Source organism: Thermobia domestica, chromosome 7, assembly GCF_964235325.1.
Source record: "Thermobia domestica chromosome 7, izTheDome1.hap1.1, whole genome shotgun sequence".
Classification (NCBI taxonomy): domain Eukaryota; kingdom Metazoa; phylum Arthropoda; class Insecta; order Zygentoma; family Lepismatidae; genus Thermobia; species Thermobia domestica.
This window is the reverse complement of record NC_137460.1, coordinates 235,865,691-235,886,218: the sequence shown is the minus strand read 5'-3', so window position 1 is coordinate 235,886,218 and position 20,528 is coordinate 235,865,691. Positions and strand designations below refer to the sequence as shown.

Here is a 20,528-nt window from a genome sequence, read left to right as displayed (position 1 = left end):
GGATGAAACCTTAGTCTCAAGCCCAAGCTTCTTCATTAGACTCAGGCTGCTTACTTTTCTAATTCTTTCTGAGTTCTTGTGGTCACTGAATGAGGCCATTTCCTAGTCGTGATGGGCTAGGCCATTGCTAATAGAACAGCCCATAAAATATAGATCAAATCAAATTAAGGAGCAACTTCCTTTTCTTGCTCTTGATGAGTTTTTTTTTTTCTTTCTTTAAAAATACGTTTCTCTGTGACCGTACCACTCCAGTTAGAATTAAGAATTGTAGTAGAGATGAAGTTCTAAATGGCAATTAATGTATTAATGTACTGTATGTGTATACAAAATACCATATGGAGCCTCGAGCAGTAACACGTATCTTTGTAATTAGTAATCCACTACTATTAACTCTGCATAGGTTGTATAAGGAGCTATATAATTCATATAAACACATAGGCGGATGCAGGGGGAGGGCGAAAAGTCGTTCGCCCCTACCCAGCGCCGCCATTAACAGTGTACTTTAGTAGTAATTTGTGGCAATTTCAGATCATCTAAGTAATTTTTCACTGCTAGCATCCCCAACCGCCCCCTAAGAATCCATCCGCCCCCTCCAGGAGTCCGTTCTGGATTCGCCTCTGCGTAAACATAATATACAACTCATTCAAGAGTACATTTTGGTAGTTTTTTAAAATTTTTATCTTAAAGGATTGTCATTTCTCGTGGCTACTTACGCAATTTTGTCCACAGGCATACATGCAATTTCCAGTCATTACGCAAATGCATTTATATACTTAATAGACCTTGGCTAGTTGGGGGCTTCGCCACTAGACCCCCGTTACTAGGGCCTCGCACCACAAAAGCCTTTAATCATAATCAATTTAAAAAGAAATGTCTGGGGATTTGCCCTTAGACCCTCTGAAATCTCATTTGATCGACCTATGACCTCGTACCTCGTAAACTTACAACCATACCGAATCTCAGTTCAAATATCAAACTGTATGTAATAACATTCCGGTATCCCGAGACATACCGAATTTCAGTGCGAGTACATGGGGGCTTTCCCCCCAGCCCACACATTTGCTCGGTCTACGGCCTCGCACCGCACACCATACGCCTGCAAACATGACGAATCTTTAAGGGGGCGCGGTGGCTCAGTGGTAGAACGTTCATCTCCGGTGCTTGGGGTCCCTGGTTCGATCCCAGCTCGCGCCGTGTGGACTTTGTGGTGGACAAACACCGTGCTCGTGGGTTTTCTCGGGGTTTTCCCGTTTCCTCCCACTTTCATTTCATTTATTTCTCATAATCACCGTCTCCTTTAGCCTAACCGGCATAAGCGTGGGACGTCAAACTCAAGGATTTCATTTCATAACGAATTTTTGTTCAAATAATAAGTTTCATTTCTGTAACATTCCAGGATTCCGAGATATAAAAGTCTTTTCTTCCCGCCCCTTTTTTTCCCCTCTAAGACATACATCAAAAAACGCTTAAGTACATACCTAATTATTTCAAATGTAAAGTACAAATACCAAATTCTATGCTCCTAACCTTCAGAGGTTTTCAGATATCGACATATTATTATAATAATTACAATCCCCACCCTCTTTCCTTTCCATCTCTTTTCTTTTCGTTTTTACTAAAACGCCAAAAAACACTGAAACACATGTCAAATTATTTTCAATGAGAAATGCAAATACCAAATTTCAAGTCTCTAACCTTAAAGGATTGAACATATTAATACAATAATTGTAATCCCCACTTAATTTTCTTCTCGCCCTTTTTCTTCCCTTCTGGGCCACATATAAAAAAAACGTTGAAATACGTATCTAATAATTTTAAGTGAGAAGTCCAAATACCAAATTCCATGTTTCTAACCCTTTAAGTTTCCGAGATATAGGCATATTATTATACTAATTGCAATAATTGCAATTACCACCCGTTCTTTTACTTTCTACATCTTCCCTGCCCCTTCTAATTTAAATATCAAAAAGCACTTAAACAAGTATCAAATTATTTTCAATGAGAAACCCAAATACCAAATTTGAAGTATCTAACGTCAAGAATCATCAATATTTTCCACCCCATTTCCACCCTTCCTCGTCGAAATTCCCAAAGTCCTTCCTTAGTGGTATCCTACGTCACAAAGCCTATAAACTGTCCAAATTTTAAGTTTGAAGCTTAAGCGATTTGGCCTGTACGGTGATCTGTCACTCTCACTCAGCCACTCAGGACTTTGCCCTTTTTACATAGAGAGATTTAAGATTTTATGGGAAAGCCATGGATTTTGTCCTAAGGCCGCCAGTGTCTTAGAAATGTAATAAGCTTTGCTATAAACTTTAAGCAATCAACTGACTGATCTGCGTCTATATGTATTATGTAAAATGTCGCTTATGATATTTATTTTGCTCGTAATAAAAAATAGAAATAATGACGAAAATTCAAAGACATCCATGATTTTAGCGTAATGCTGCAGGAGTTCAGATCATTGAATTAATCATAAGAGCCGACTGTATAAGATAGACTACATTAAATTCCAATGTGGTACAAAGAAAATATGCAGCATTACTATGCAGTGTTTCAACGTTATAACTCATTCTGAAAATATTATCATAGGTCTCACAAACAATCGAATTTTAATCCTAACTCGATTAATATATAACAAAAGGCAGATCTATACAACTACTGACTTGAGATGAAAGTGGCACACTTGTAGTGCGTTTAAAGATATACTAAAGACTAAATGATGGGGTGTGCGCAACAGTGGTCTAACTTCGAAAAATGTGAAATGTGATTTTCATGTAATCTTTTGTCATTTAAATTGAATTGTCTTCCCACTGAGTTAGATAAAATTCACCTAGTAAATTTTATACATATGGATATTTTAGTTCTGGATCTCAATCTAAGGCCTAAAATATTCAAAACAGGAGTCCGAATCTGAACTTCGAAATTTCGGGTGTGGATCCAGGAACCGAATATCCGGATCCGGATTCAAGATCCAAAACTTCGGATCCGGATTCAAGATCCAAAACTTCGGATCCGGATCCAAGATCCGAAATTCCGGATCCGGATCCAAAAACCGAAATTCCGGATCCGGATCCAAGATCCGAAATTTCGGATCCGGATCCGTCTGGCCATCCCTAGTTAGGATGTGGTCTCAGGTTTGATTCCGGGGACAACACAAAATGTTGATTTTGTAACAATTCACTTTCATTAAGCATTCGTCTCCTATAACCAAAAAAAACAAAAACAAGTTTTATTTCATTTCATTTTAGGCCATGTTGAAACTTTCAAATGCTCTTGAGTGTTTGAAACTTTTTAATGCGTTACTTGTGTATTTTGTAACTTAAAAACATTGCTGACGCCCAACGCAATTTGGGAATTAGAGGTTTACAGATCGTCCCGATTTATATGCGTTCCGTTTTAGAAAGTTAAAATTCTGGTCACCTTAAAATAGACCTGCACGGGCCAGGCCTGGCCCGAAGCCCGCGGGCCGGGCTTGGGCGGGCCGACACTGATTTCTCTTCAGGTCGGGCCGGGCTGGGGCCGATTAATTGCAATTCTTTAATAATTATTGACATTCGTTAAACGATAATTAGAATAAAGGCAAACGTTGAAGAAGTGTGCCCGTGAAAAACGTTACAAAATGAAACTTCGAAAATTTATCGGGTCCGGGCCGGGCTTGGGCCAAGAATTTTAAAAAACTTATCGGGCCCGGGCTGGGCCGGGCCTACGTACATTCGGGCTGGATTGGGCTCGGGCCGAAAAATTCGGCCCGTGCAGGTCTCTACCTTAAAAGGACCTCTAGTTTTAGGCATCTTTGCTGACATCAGTCAAACCACAGACGAAGTACGCCACTGATTGAATGAGTGTGAGAGCGTGTATTGAAGATCCGAGTAAGATTTCCTCATGATTTATTTATTGAATCGTATTACATTATTGTCAGTGTTGTTTTATTTTGCAAAGAAACAAGTTACTGTTCATATATACAAATATAATTATATGTTTTCCTTTTTTGAAAAAAAAAAATACGACAAGCATGGATTTTCTATATGTAATAGCAAACAATCACTTGTGCAGTGAGTCACCACTGAACGCTAGGGCAAGAAGCAATGTACCTCAGGCGTTCTTCAAAATAACGGTCTTATCCTTGTCTTAACTGTGAAGAAAAGACATTTTATTTTAACAAAATCTTAATCAATGAAATACGGATGTGTTTGTGTATGCGTATGAGAGAGAGAACATAAAAACACGAGGAAAGAAAAAAATATTAGCATATTCTATTCTTAATATTAGATTTTTCAATATGTTGAAAAAAGAAATTAGTGTTCATACCGAGTGGAAGGACAGTATGTATCCTGGAACTTCATATTCTATTTGAGAATAAATGTTCATGTGAAATTGAAAAGAAATGTATTATTTTATGAGTTTGATTCCTGGTGGAGCTCATTTGGTTCACTATCCAAAGTTAAGCTATACATCCATGTCTTATATAGCCTGGGTGCTGAAGGGGATGCCAAACTCCTGATCAACCAACTCATTAGTCTTAGTTCTCATAAATTTTAGGGAATATGATTGATTTGAGATCCGTGAAGGGTGGAGCTTGCATGGAGCAATTTCCACGTAAATCCAATATTAGATATCAACTTCTCTCTTCGTGTTCACTTGCATCTGAAATGTTGTATTTAGGCATAGTTGACCATCCTCTAAATTGTGTCCAAGTTTTGTTAAATTTTCAGCTAGCGCCAGCTAACCAGTTTCTTGTAAGTACCAAAAGATATGTTGAAAAATTCATTTCAAATGGTTTATTCGTATTCTCGTGATGATCAGACAGACAATCATGATGTCACTTCTACATATGAACCATTTTCAATTTTTCAACACTGTTTTCAATTTTAATATATTCACGCGCCGCTTATCCTTTATTATTACATTAACAGTGTGAAAAACAATTATATTTCAAACAAGCAAATTCGGCCATTTTGGGTCGTACCATTTTAATACATATGCTTACTTCAAACAAATTTGCTTTAAAACAAATTTAGTGAAATAGTCCACAAGACTCTACGGCTGAGACTTCCTCTATAAATCTTCCGAAAGGGAGATAACTGAAATTGAAAGTTAGTTGATTTGAATAGTAAATGGAACTTAAAGGAAGTTAGATGTAGAGAGGAATTCGATAAAAGTGAATTAGTAGAAATGAGAAATGATTGATAGAAGTGAGGAAGTTGTGTAAGAGATATAATTGTACTTATGTAAAAGTAATAATAAATAGCTGAAGGCAAGAAACATATGGAGGCATAAGGCGCTCATATGTTATGAGAGATATGGTTGTAAACTATCTTAGGAGATAATAAATTAGCGGGAACCTCTAACAGTTGTAGGGTGAATTAGAAAACTTAACCTAAATACGAATTTAATATTATTCAAAAGTTGTTGACACATTATCATATACCTACTAACTATATTTACTGTATGTGAGTGGTCACCATCTGTGAATACAACCTTACAAGTAAGCTACATTTTGTAATAATATTATTGTCGATAGATAGCAGCACAATTAACGACAAAATGTTTGAAGAGTTTCTTATACCGTGTTGCACTGTAAGTACACACTCGCATGAGATAAATAGAAAATATGTAATTCTTTTGAAATTATTTTAGATTTATTATGTGTGATTCTGCACATAATGTTAATTAGAAAAAGATCAAAAAATACCGCAAGTTAAACTGAAAAAAAATAACTTAAATATATGTAAATAGTGCAATAATGACAACCAATCAAAACGAGGAATTTTTGTAAGTGGAGTTGAAAAGTACCTGTCTGGTAGTTTAAAACTCTACTATTGTGCTGCCAAAATGTCTTGAGCCGTGGCAAAAATGCGAACTAACGTTCACATCCTCTCACACCCACGCGTTGAGACAATAATGGTTCAGTTGTTCGAAAGCGAGTGGTATTAGTGATGGGAATTATGATTCCTTTCTGGTATTCGATTCCTTTGGATTCGTTGAGTTCAAGGAATCATAAAAAGTAACGACTACTTTCGTTACTTTGATTACAAGGACTCATATGTCCCTCTGAATCCCTGTACTCAGTTGCCTTTTGGGTTTCTTTCCCTCAGTTCTGATTACCCGTACTCAAACACGTTTTTAAAAGCTTGATTCCTCGTTTTCGTCAATGTATTCAGTTTGGCTTCGTAGTAGTTCGTGTATCTTCGGCAGCATACTATTCATAAAGCAATCAAGTAGAATTCTGCTTCGGGTGAGTGAAAGGGAGAAAAGGAAAGAATATTTTTAGGCAACTGACTTTAAAAGAAAATAGCACCTCCCGCTTCATCATCTTTAGAGGGAGTGACACCGGCGAGCGAGCGGTGGAAAATAGTTGTTTTCATTCTTCCTTCCTTAATGAACACCCAACGTAGAACTGCCATAAATTTGATAGTACTATTGTGAATAACTGTGGGGCGGCTAAATAAAACAAAGAATGAAGGGCTGTGTTTCACTGTATTTTAATATACTTTTTTTAAAAAAAGAAAAATAGTGTTGGTTATTTACATGAATTTGAAGTGAATTAACGTAATATCCTTCGAAAGTAAGAAAATATCGGGAAAATAGAATGAAATTTGAGATTTAAAAAATGTAGAACGCAAAACTTTCTGGCCTCCATTACAAATCAAGCCTTTACAAACAACAGCTACAAGCAGTGTGCGTACTGCTTGAAGAATACCTTGGAATTCCTCCCCCGGAAAAATTGAAATCTTCCGTGACTAAATAGAACTTGGGTTCTGTCCTCCGTAAATAAATTAATTAGCACACTGACTACAAGTGACAAAATCGACAAGGTTCAAAAATTTAAGGTACCGGTACTTTCTGCGCAAGAATTGTAAGAGTGGCCTCGCATAGCGTAGCCGCTAACACACTCTCGCCTTTGGTGCGAGCGGTCCCGGGTTCTATTCCCGGTGGGTACACTCGGTCGAAAAAGTGTAAAATCTTTCTGAGGCCAGCCATCCTGATTGAATTTCCTGTTTTTCCTCATTCACAGCAGACAAATGCCGGGATGGTACCTAATACATAGATCCTAGGCCACTTAATTCCTTCCCCCGGATAGCCGAGGACGTCACCCCTCATACGTGACGGGCTAACGTAGCCATCCCCCATGCTGAAAGCCCAGAAACCTAATTCCTAATCTTATAATCCTATGGATAAAATAGAATCTTTGAGAGCAGGTAATACGTCGACTCTGATGACATTTTAACGTTTTTTTTTTCTTTTGTCTGTTAGTTTGTCAAGAATGAAAGCAAATACTGGAATGTAAATAACCATAATCATAAATAACGGTGTTATGCACCAGAAAAGATACATAAAAGCAACCATTAGCGTTGATATCTGTAGACATTTGCAGTGTTACCACAAATTACGATTCAAAAAATCTATGTGAAGAAAGCGACTACAACAATGAATTTAACGACATTAAGGGGCCGCGGTGGCTCAGTGGTAGAGCGTTCAACTTTGGTGCTAGGGGTCCCGGGTTCGATCCCAGCCCCCGTCAAGTGAACTTTGTGGTGGACAAACACCGTGTGCGTGGGTTTTCTCGGGGTTCTCCCGTTTCCTCCCACTTTCTTCATTCCACCATTTCATTCATTACTCATCATCACCGTCTCCTTTAGTCTAACCGGCATAACCGTGGGACGTAAAACTCAAAAATTTCATTTCATTTCATCTTTTTTAACGACATTAAATGAGAAATTGTGTTATCTTTGCGGTATTTTAAAATATTACATCTACTTAATTCCAATAATTGTATTTCAAAACGATTTTGCTTATTGCAAATGTAATAAAAGTACTAGACAATTAGAACACAGCCGTATATTTGACAATTAGAACACAGCCGTATAAGGATTCAAATTGAATTAGAGCTGCTCAAAATGGCAACAGATGGAGACATTTTGTTTCTGCTGCTGTGAACTATCTGGTTCCTTAAGCCATAGCCGGAGAGGGGGCTAGCGTGTTGTTAGCCCCCTACTAAATATATTAAATATACTAAATTTATGTTACTAAAGCTGATCAAACGTTAAAAATTGGTGATCAAATTATTGACATAAGAGAAAGTTGAATCGCGGTGTAGGAGGACTGGCCCCCTCATTTTCTAACCATTATTTCTATGTTAGTAAAGTTGATCAAACGTTGAAAATCGTTGATCAAACCTGATCGAACAATTGGCACAGGGGCGTCATTTAGGGGGGCAGGGAGGGGCATTTGCCCACCCTGAGTTTGAGATTTATTTAGATTTTACCAATAGAATAGTAGTAAGTCAGTGAAAAACGCGAAATTTTACATATATCAAGGGGTCTTGCCCCCCCAAGCCAAATCTGAAATGACGCTACTGAATTGGCATCGAAAAATTCAGAATCAGGCGTGCAGGGACTAGCATGTAGTTACTCACCTCCTACTAAATGTAGCTCATATTTATGTTAGTAAATCTGATCAAACCTTAAAAATTGTTGAGCATACCTGATCACACGATTGACATAAAATAATTTTAATTTTTTTGTAAGGGAGGTGCTAACTGCACGCAGGTGATTGCAATCTTCCAAAGTCTCCCAAATTCTGTTTTTATATGCAAATATGTAAGAAAGACTGCCAGTGTAAATAGTTGTAAATACATTTAAAAACAATTTGTATATCACTAGAGAATAGACGGCACCACGCTTTTTTTTTATTACTTTGTTGTTTGTTCGCTTGTATGGCTAAAGCCGTGGATTCTGACCGCTGGATGTTAAAAGTTGTCATGCCGTGAGAAAGGGCAGGGAAACAGTTTAGCTTCGTCGTCCTGTTTACGAAGCGTGCATAAGGGCGAAGAGGAGAGAGCACTCAACAAGCAGAAGAATCAAGCAATGAAGATTTTTTCTTAACGCATGCGCACTATAATACCCATATGCTTCCAACGTGTCTTTTTGTCTGTTTCGTGTGAGTATTCGTTACTAAATCTTGTCAATCTGTCCAATGCAGACGCGAATTGATTCCAGGAATCATATGTCTAACTTTAAATCCGAATCCAAATGAATACTTTCAGTCCTTGGACTCAAAAGATTCTGAAGTGAATCCGAGTCCTTTGAGTTCTTTTCGGTATTCGTTCCTTTGAGTACTCAAGAAGAGTCGTTACTTTGTAACGACTCCGCAAGTAACGACCCATCACTAAGTGGTATTCCTTCAGCCGATAGCAGCGCTTGCAACGGAAGACTAGGGATCAAGTCAATGTGGCATATTTATAGGCGCATACGCAGAAATCTTTGTTAGGGGGCGGAGGTCCAATAATACAAGGTACTACATTTACGTATAATTAAACTGGTATTATTCTTCATTTAAAAATATGATAAGTGATTGTAAGATGCTTCAACCTAGGCCTATATTTAAAAAAAAAAAAGTTTTTATAAGGATTCATCAATACATCAATCATTTTTCTGTCAAACAGTAAGTACGCCAGAAATTTTTACTGGGGGGTGATATAGGGGAGAGTTGTATAAAACGGGGACGGCAGTTCAAACAGGGACATGCTGTTTCTGCATGATTGGCGCTGCTTACAGCGGAAAAGCTACGTTATTATTGTTCAAGACCACAATTACACCATTTTGGGTAGCAATATAAACATCATTGTACAATTAGTGTGGATGGGTATTGCTTTGAAGTTTTTTGCGAAATATTTTTCCATGTGTTGCCTTTCTACTATTTGACTTACTCCCTGATTACATGTAGAAATAAATTTGGTAAATACACTAATGTATTCATTAGATTTAAGCTATTGTTTAGGCCTACATGTTTCACTTATTGGGTTATCTAACCTATGAGCATAGGGAAGCCATGCTTTTCCATGTATGTCACATTCTTGCAAAACGGGGACATAGAATGTAGTACAAATTGGGGACGTCCCCATCTTAGACGACATGTAGGCCTAACATCATTATAATTTACTTGTAGTTCGCGTATTACAGTCAGCTTGAGGCTGCGTATTACAGTCCAGCACATACTAACACTAGAAGAAAGACTTTTTGGCCTAACCGATTTACGTTCGAGTTAACTGAAGCGAACCGTATTTCCCACTCTTTAACAGGGACAAGAAGGTTGCTGGAAAAGGCTGGCTGTATGGTTTTCTCTCTACGCACCCTACCCCTTCTTTACGTGATCCTGAGAAGACACCTATGGCTAGGGCAAAAGAGTTTAATAGCGAGCCTCTCAAAAAGTTTTTGATTTATTGGAGTCTTTTTATGAACAATATCATTTCTCTCCGAATGATATTTATATGTTAACGAGACAGGCATCATGATGGTACCCAATAAGCCATCTAAAGTGCTTGCGCTCTTTGTAAAAAAAAAAAAAAAAAAAAAAAAAGTGGGTGCTTTGACCATCTGAAAAAGGAGTTTTAGTGACTACAAAAACATGATTAAACGCGCCCGCCATCTTTGTTTTACCCAGGAAAAAGGAAAATCCTATGTTGATGGATGATGCACCTCTTGGTTTATTTGTTGTGTGTCACGAGAGTGGCTGGATAAATAAAGAAAGTTTTTGGTTTGGTTTAACAAATATTTAGAGTTCGCAAATCCTACTTCTGAGAAACTTGTACTACTTCTATTAGACGGTCACAATGAACATGTCAAGAGCTTATAACTGATCAACTCTAGCAAAGAAAAGGAATGTAATTTTGCTCTGCTTTCCACTACACATCCCACAGATTACAACCTCTGGATGTCAGTTTCATGGCACCTCTAAGTAACTACTATTCTGAAGAAGTAAGGAAATTATTGATAAACCATCTTGACCGGAAAGTAACCATTTATCAAGTCGGGAGAACTCTTCAATGCAGCTTTTGTAAAGCAGCTTCAGTGCAGACGGCAGTAAATGGCTTTAGGAAAATTGGAATATACCTCTTAAACAGAGATGTATTTACTGATCACTTATTCACTCTATCTGAGAAGACCGAAAGACCATGCGGATCGACAACAACTGCTGAGCTTTCTCAACTTTTTACCTCTGTGCCCATTTGTATCCCGCCACCAGTTGCTGAACCATCTCAATAGCCAACATATGTAGCTACAAGTTCTCCGACGTCTGCTGCTGAGGTTTCTCAATCTTCAACATCTTTGTCAAATTGTGTCCTGCCACCAGTTGCAGAACTCTCTCAGCACTCCACATATGCGGCTGCCACTTCTCCGACATAAAAATGTTAAGCCTTCTCAACTTTCAATACCTGGAATTAATTGGGATCCGACGGAAAGATTTTCAAGTTCTCGCATTTCATCAAAATTCCTCATACCTCCACCTAAACAGCTGACCAGGGTTACGAGACATAAAAATAATAAAACAAGGTTTAAGATACTAGTTCTCACTTCCTCATCATACAAAGTTGAATTAGAAGCAGAAGAGAAACGAAAGGAAGAAAATACGAAAAATCTACAGAAAGGTTGCTAAATAATGCTACTTCTGGAGAAACAAACACTAAAAGATCTACTAATAAAGAACGAAAAGTGAGCAAACGTATTGGAATGAAAAGTGAGATATTGCCTGAAAAGGGTTATACTCTTAAAGAGATCCGAAGTAAAAATAAATAAATAAATAAACTCAAGACGGAAGCAGTACTATCTTCATCGTCGGAAGAGGAAGAGAATTCTGATGTGGCTTGTGTTTTTTGCAACTGACTCTAGTCATTCGAAAGTAAAAGGAGGATGGATTAGGTGTTCTGGCTGCAGTGGGTGGGCACACGATGCCGGCACTAACGTGGACAAAGAGAATGTCATATTTGTCTGTGACTTTTCTAGCACATAAAGTTTAAAATGTTGCTTACTAAACAAAAGTATTTTATTTCTAATTAGTTTTATTTAATACGAAAATCTCATTTATTTATTTTTTGATTAATTATAAACAAGATATTTGTAAGCTAGATATGTGTATAAGATATAAACAAGTTATAAACAAGGTGTAAAAAGTTTTAAGCAAGATATTTGTGTTTTGAAAGTATTTACTATTTAGTAAGTTTTTAAAGGCAACCCCATCTTACCCGACTAGTAGTATAAAACGGGGACTTTAACCCCTTTTTCAGTTTCCCTTATTTTTTGTTAAAATAAACGTTCTTATGATACAAAAAGGCCTGTTTCATGGTAGCCGACATTCCACTGAATGTTTTGATTTACATCTACCAATTTTATCATTGATAGTTTTGGTTTTATGTACTAAAATATATAAGGGTCCCCATTTTGTACAACTTTCCCCTCCATTTTTAAACAAACTCAAAGAAAACAGTATATTTTGTTACGCAACTACTACTACTACTACTACTACTACTACTCTACTATAATAATAATAATAATAATAATAATAATAATAATATCAGCTCTTTGCAGTGGTAGGTTTAATAAAGGAACTTCACACATTTGAGCATTTAATAAACTAAGTAATACGGTGAAACCTCTCAAAACGGACATCAGTGGAACCGATTATTTGTCTGTAAATGAGAGGTGTCCCTAAAAGGAAGGGTTCTCGCATAACACCACACCACACATATTTATGGCATGGAAGAATAAGAAGTTTGTCCTCTTATGAAGGTGTCCACTATTGAGAGATGCTCGTTAAAAGAGGTTTCACTGTACTAGGAATTAACCACTACTATTTTACCCAGTAATTACATGTGAATTGATTACATACGAATTATTGTGATTATTTGCCAAAATTCTGCCATTATTTCAGTTTATTCACCCCCAGCAAGTTTTACTGGGTGATTTGTTTCCAAAATATTAATTGGGAAAAAATTCCCTCGTCCCATGCTGAAATCATATTCGTTTAGTAATTAATACTGTGCATAGTTGCAATTTCATTATTTTAATATTCTAACCCTTTTCTTAACGTTAATTGTTGTAATATTATTTGATCTCTTAATCTCCGCTCCTTCCCCTTCCTGGCTACGTTATTGGCTCTGAATATCTTTCATAATAAAATTATTCATTGATTGAATTGTTTTCCAGAAATCCAGTTTCTCAATTTACAAATATTTTGTATCTTTCTAATTTGCCTTTTTTAATGCAATTTTAATAATCCGCTCAATGAATTTACGTGAATAAAAGTATACTTTACAAAAAATTAAGCTAGCGACAAATGCGTTCCTGCATAACACTACACTCAGTCTAATATATTTATATATATTTATATACAGTAGAGCGTCGATTATCCGAAGTAATTGGGGGACATGGGTGTTCGGAAAACTGGTTTGTTCGGATAATCGAACTGTACATGTTTATTTGCCAAAAAGAAGTAGGGCCTACTGTACAGTAAATTTATTCATAAAAACAGGCATCTCTTTAAGTATTACAAAGCAATGTTCCGCCAGCGGCGACTACTGTGGGAAACTTGGTTTGGGAGTGAGGGGGATGATGGACGGTAGGGTGGGAGAGTAACAGGTGCGAACGAGTACACAGTTCGGTTAAGCGGTCGTTCGGTTGACCGACGTTCGGATAATCAACGCTCTACTGTATATATATATATATATTAGGGATGGCCAATTCCGGAATTTTTACTTGTATGTAAAATGGCGAAACAATGTACTAGATGTTACAGAGTATATTCTTTTGTACATACTGGATAACGCATTCATGATTGCAATGAGATCTTTTGTAATGTTTGTAAGAAGATTGTTCCAGGATCGCATCAATGTTTCACGCTTCCTGATCGACAAGCTTGAAACCTGGTGTTCCTTCACTCATGCACGCAAAGAAAGCCTTATTGATTTTCTACGATATAGAATCCATGCAGGACAACATTGGCGATAACATGTTTGTACACGTTCCGAATTTATTGGTTGCACAATAAGTATGTTATGCATGTGTTGAAAACGATAATATCAAACAGTCTTGCGGCACGTGTGGTCAGCGCCAGCACATTTTCCAAGGAGAGGATCCAATTTATGATTTTCTCCAGTACTTGCGGGAACGTCGTCCCAATATAAATAGGATTTTCTGTCTCGCTCACAACTCGAAGGGTTACGATGGACATTTTATTCTAAAGACTATGGTAGAACAATGTCAATGGAGACCTGACGTCATATTAAATGGGACCAAGATACTGAGTTTAACCTTGAATAATCTTATGTTCATTGACTCTTTGAACTTCCTGCCTATGGCATTAAGCAAATTGTCGAAAGCGTTCAATTTACCCGCAACCAAAGGACACTTCCCGCATTTCTTCAACATTAAAGAAAATCAATCGTATATTGGACCACTTCCAGAAACGAGTATTATGGTGCAAATGAAATGTCCGTTGAAGAGAGGAACAAGTTCATGCAGTGGTACAACGACCATCGTAATGACACGTTTGATTTCCAGAAGGAAATTATCAACTCTTGCATTCAAGATGTCAAAGTACTGCGACAATCATGTGTTTCGTTTATGATGTCATTTGAAGCAGAAACCAAAGTGAATCCCTTCTTGGGGACGATAACGATTGCAAGTGCTTCCAATTTAGTATTCCGCCGGAATTTCCTCAAGCCCAATAAAATGGGAATTCTACCGGCACATGGTTATCGATGGAGAAGTACGCAATCGATCGCTGCAATGCAATGGTAGGCCTACATTGAAAAAACCGAAGGAAAACAAATCTGCGGCTCGACAAAAGGAAGTGTTTATTGCGGGATTCCATGTTGATGGCCACTACCAAGATCCTAAGATGTTAGAGGAGCACGTCTATGAGCATGCCGGCTGTTTTTATCATGGTTGTAAAGTGTGTATTACTATAGGCCGTAATCAGTCCATCTACGGCAATCTAGAAGACACCATGGAATTCCGTTATTAACGAACGCAATGAAAAAATGCAAGACTGCGTGAATTGGGGTACATTGTACATGAAATGTGCGAGTGCGAATTTAAACAGTTCTTGAAACAAAATCCAGCAATGGCGACGTATCTCAAGAATTATCCGTACCTGAACCGCAGACCCTTAAATCCAAGAGATAGCTTTTTTGGAGGCAGGACCAATTGTGTGAAATTGTACCATCAAGTCGACGAAAAAGCAGGAGAAAAAATAAAATATTTTGATATTGTTTCGCTTTATTCGTTCATAAATAAGTGCACTAAATATCCTGTAGGACATCCTAGAATTTATCTACAGGGTGATGAAAATATACCACCAATAAATAAAGTCAATGGTCTGATCAAAATGACGATATTGCCAAGTCGGCATCTTTATCATGGTCTCCTCCCATATCGATGCAACAAGAAACTACTGTTTCCATTGTGTGCTGCTTGTGCCGAAGAAATGAACCCAGACCCTACAGCAACGTGTACGCACAACGATCAGGGTCTGGGTTCATTTCTTCACTGGAACATGGGTATCATACGAAATACAAAAGGCAATAGAATTAGGATATCAACCGGTGGAAATCTTTGAAATTTGGGATTATGACATTGAACAATATGATCCCAGCACGAAAACAGGTGGCTTGTTCACAGAATACATCAACACGTTTTTGAAATCGAAAATGGAAACTTCTGGATGGCCGAGTTCATGTGTCACCGAAGAAGACAAAACGAAATTTATACAAACCGTCCTGGAGCGTGAAGGTATTGCATTGGATCCGACCAAAATTAAAAATAATCCTGCACGAAGAAGTTTATCTAAATTTGTGTTAATTCTCTATGGGGAAAGCTCTCACAACGTACAAACTTTAGCCAGACCACGATTATTGATCGGCCGGAAGAATTTTATGAAAAACTCACTTCCTCCGACATTGAACTCCATCAAATTGTACCCATCAATGATACAATGTTTTATGCGTTCTGGGAGTACAATGAACATGTGCGTGTTCAAAATCGAAAGACCAATGTCGTGTTAGGAGCATTTACAACATGTCATGCACGTCTGGAACTGTACAGGTACCTGGAAATGTTGCATTAACGTGTTTTATATTTCGACACGGATTCTGTGATATTTACAGAAAAGCCGGAGGAGCCAACCATTGAACCTTCCACGTACTTGGGATGCTTATCAGATGAGATGGATTCTTATGGACAACGAGCCTACATCAAGACATTTGTTAGTGGAGGGCCGAAAAATTACAGTTTAGAAATATATAATCCAGACACCAACGTCACCAGCTACATATGCAAAATTAGAAGATTTACCTTAAACTACGATGCAGGGCATCAATTAAATTTCAACACCCTAAAAGAAATGATTACAAATCAATGCCGTGGACAAGTCACCATTACCATCCCTCATAAAATATGCAGGACCAAACACCATACCATCGTCACTCGCAAAGAAAAAATGTACAGCATCCAGTATACAAAATGTCGATTTAAAAAACTCAATTCCTATGATACGGTTCCGTACGGGTACGTTAAAAACGGAAGCTAAAACAGGAAAAAGATGCCGAAAAACTGTAAATACCCAATGAGGCCACCATTGTAACATAGACATTTTCCTTTTCCTTTTTTCCTCCTTGACCATAAAGCAGAAACACCAAGAAAAAATGCAGTATCCAGAAGAGATCACCAGCAACACCATCAGTGGAAGAAATGCAGTCATCTCGTACCCGAGGAGGAAGATGGGCCTAAACAGAGAGTCACACATCCATCTTTTACGAGTAAGTTTTATTTCTTTCTTATCAATATTTACTCGTTTTTATTGTTCAGGAAAACAAATCCGTAAAGTAATTTATTGCTTCTTTTCCTTTACAGGATATGTCTGCAAGATTCGAAGATGAGGACACGTCCAAAATATTCATTAAACTAGATTCTATATTTATTGTGTTAATAAAAATGTATAAGAAGAGCACATACCTTTCGTTAAAATACAAGTTGAAAAAAAAATGTTTTATTTCTTGAAACCCTGAACACTTGTTTTCAAATAATGGTAATCTTGAAAATTTGGTTTGAGATTTAAGGTGGAAAATTTTTCCAAGATTTGGTTTAAATGGTTAGTTTGAAAATATTTCGTTCGAAAAATTAATTTAAGATTTTTTAGTGTCCAAAATTTGGTTTTTAATTTTTAGTTGTTCGAGAAAAAATTGATTTGAAAATTTTTAGATGTGGTTTACATCTTTAGTTCAAAACTTGTTTTTAAAAATTGGTTTAGTTCGAAATTTTAAAAAAAAATCAATTTTTTTGGGCTCGAAAAATTTGTTTTGAATTTTTTTGTTTCAAATTTTTTTGGTTAGAAAAAAATTTGATTTGAAAATTTAGTTCGAAAATTTTTTCAATTGTTTTGGTTCAAAAATTTTTGGTTGGAAGCTTTTTGTTAAAAATTTTTTAGTTACAAATTTTTTTAGTTCGAAAAAATTTTGTTTTGAAATTTTTTTAGTTCGAAAAATTTTTAGTTTAAAAATTCTTGCACTCTGCGGAACCGTTTCGAAAAGAATCGGAGCAGTTTAGGTAAGAAAAATCTGGCAACACTGATTCCATTAATGAAGCGCTTACTGTGCAATAAAACGCTGAGCGTTTAAAAAATCGCTTAAACTCACAACAATGTTTTATAAGAGTTCTAACAATGAAATCTGCAAGCGACAAGGATGAACCCCTCTTTCATCATTAGAGAATAAATGTATCCTTTTAGAGATATACTAATTCAAGGACTGGATCTCCATACGTAAACATATAAGGTGGGCTCCTTTTCCATCAAGGTAAGAACCATCTTACCCATAAAAGAAAACGATAATATTTAAGGTGAACTTTAGTATAGTAACAATAAAAGGGAACGTAATTCTAAAATCCAGGTCAAGGGTGGATCGCCTGATCTCATGACGTCATATCACGTAACCTAAAAAAATTGAATTTCTCGCATAGTCTGGGGCTAAGATTATGTGACTTCTATCCTCCAATCAAAATCGAGGTACCAAAACACTCATCTTACCCATAAAAATGAAACGAATTTCAAAAAATCAAAGGGAGGGATTTCCCCACAAAGATGACTCATGACGTTACGAATTTTTAAAAAATCCCAGGGTCTAAGATCACGTGACCTCTATCAACCAATCAGGATCGTGGCACCAAACCATTGATCTTACCCTGGAGACGAATTTCAAATATCCCGGTCATAAAAGAGAGTGAGGGATTTCCCCGCAGGGTACTCATGACGTCATACCACGTGACCTGGAGGGCGTGGCTAAAAATTGAATTTCCCGCGTGGGCGGGGCCTAAAGTCACGTGCCTCTCTCAACCAATCAGAATCGAGAAAATTTTTGCTGACTCGGCTCCATATAGAGGGACCACTACTACTATCATATGCATAGTCGACCACGTAGGGGTCCCCTAGACGAACCGAACCTGTGGGATACCTCAACCTTTCCCTTGACTGTGCAATGCATAAAGCTTCCAAAGTGGTCCCTCACGTACGGTTAACACTGAGGGCTGGTTGGTCTAGCCACTCATCGAGCGAGGGTAAAATTTTGTAAAAAAAAAAAAAAAAAAAAAAAGTTGAAGGTAAAACTCCGAAGTTCAATTCTACTGTGATAAAGCATAACATCGTTAGCAGCAACTGCATAGATACAATGTATTCTATATCAAAAAAATAAAATAAATGTTCTGAACTTTGTTCTTGCAAAGGCGGAAAAATAACGGTATAGATTAGGAATACAGTTCTTTTAAAATTTTAGGTAAAGTCTGTTAACTCGCAAAAAGAAATAAGGAGGGTATGTAGCTAGAAAACGTGTGAGGTTGTAGCTTTACAATAGAGATCCCACTAGATAAATTACATATACACTGTACCTTTTTTCTTTGGACAAAATTAGCTCATAGTATTTTCGAGAATATATTTTCTAAACAATTTTCGAGTAAAGCTTAACCTTCGCAGGGTATAAAAGTTATGTCTATAAATACAGTATTTTTTGGGAAAATTCCATGCAAATAGCGTAAAACTTATTATGTACTTATTCCTAGTGTGTTATCAACCAACTGCGTACATTTATATGACACATATATACTTAGCTAGTACATATAATGAAAGCCACATGTCTCAAAACCACGCACCAAACTTTGCAAACTGATCATAACAAGCAATTTTTTTTGCATCTATTACGGTTTGTGCCAAAGTGAAGCTGGAGGACTATAGTCGAGGTGCCTCCGTATGGGACGGGCGAATATGCGATGGTGGTTATACATGTAAGCGAATTAGGGGTTCACTCCAGCAGACGGTTCTACGAAATAGAAGATTTATAGGTAAAATACGATGTGATGCCTCACATTTTTCGTGAAGGAATGAGAGTGTGAATATAAGTAATTACTATCAATGGCAGGATATTGAAATGAATTTTAAGTGATAATAAAGTATTGTATGTGTAAGTGTGCTTTTCTATTATCTTCGTATATATGTATACCTCCATCGCTGATGCGCCTCCTCCCTATGGACGCACCCGCTCGCTATCACTCGGGTCCCCCTGATGGGCTCCTACCCTAACTCAGTTAGATAGCATTCGTGATTTTGGCCATATAGTACAAATTGATTCGTGTCTTATGTACTGTAGTTTTCATGCCATATGTCCACACTGTATTTATACTGAGCCCTCCTGAAGTCAATCTGCAAGTAGTAATGGAGCTCTTCGTCTAATGCATGCTCTGCTAAAAGAAATACAAAGCTCTAACCTAACCTGAAAATGAAAGAAATGTTTCAAAATTTGGTATAATTGTCTGCTCGAATAATGCTCAAATTAGTACAAAAAATATGCATCAATCTGTAGTAGGTGGTCACTAGATCCTAGTTTTGCATTACAATTGCATATTTATGAACCATACTTCTTAACACTGTTTCCATAATCACAAGTACATGTGAACCGATGCGTACCTTGAGCAATTAAGCGCAAAACAGGAGGTTAATGACAGGGACGTACGCAAGGGGTGGGTCCTGGGGGTTCGGACCCCCCGAAATTTCGACTTTTGTGTAAATTTGGCCTAATTTTAGGGGCAATTTTAGGAATTTTAATATAAAATAGCCTCATATTGAGTTTGGACCCCCACCGAAATAAATTCCTGCGTACGCTACTGGTTAATGATTTCCACACTTGTCTTTCCTTATGCACACACCACCTTCGCTAATGTGCCTGCTTCCGCGGACAAAATCACGCGTGATCACTCAAATTGTACCCAGCTTGGAATCGGAATAAATGAAAACTTAGCTTGTGTTGGTCACTTAGCACAAATTCGTGCATGGTTTTCGTATTTATTTATTTATAACATATAAGTTTGCAAGCATATTATAAATGTGTACGCAGCTGGTGCACAGGTAAGAAATCAAGAATGCAGAAGACGTTAGATCATAAGTGGAAAAAATGGATGGTAGCGCTCCTCAACTTTACCTATGCTAACTGGTAAATAGGAAAACACCAACAGGGAAAAGGCTGTAAAAGATACTAGAATAACATTTTCACGATGAAATATGTATAACTGTTGAATCAATTTTCCCCATCAGTCATGATTCCATTTTTTTTTATGGTGGTGGCAAATTTCAATATACTAGGGATGAAATGTATTAGCAGGGGTGCCCACAAGGGGGGGGCTATGACGCAAACTGCGTCATTGAAATAT

The 20,528-nt window shown here is 37.3% G+C and overlaps 1 protein-coding gene across 1 annotated transcript in view; it reads left to right on the top strand.

The window, feature by feature from the left end:
* LOC145690762 (uncharacterized) overlaps window positions 1–16,811 on the top strand; it is a 94,798-nt gene extending 77,987 nt beyond the window's left edge. The window contains exon 9 of the transcript XR_014132273.1: window positions 16,692–16,811. The gene's annotated coding sequence lies outside the window, so the exon portion shown is untranslated. The remainder of the gene's footprint in view (window positions 1–16,691) is intronic.
* The last annotated feature ends 3,717 nt before the right edge of the window (window positions 16,812–20,528 follow it).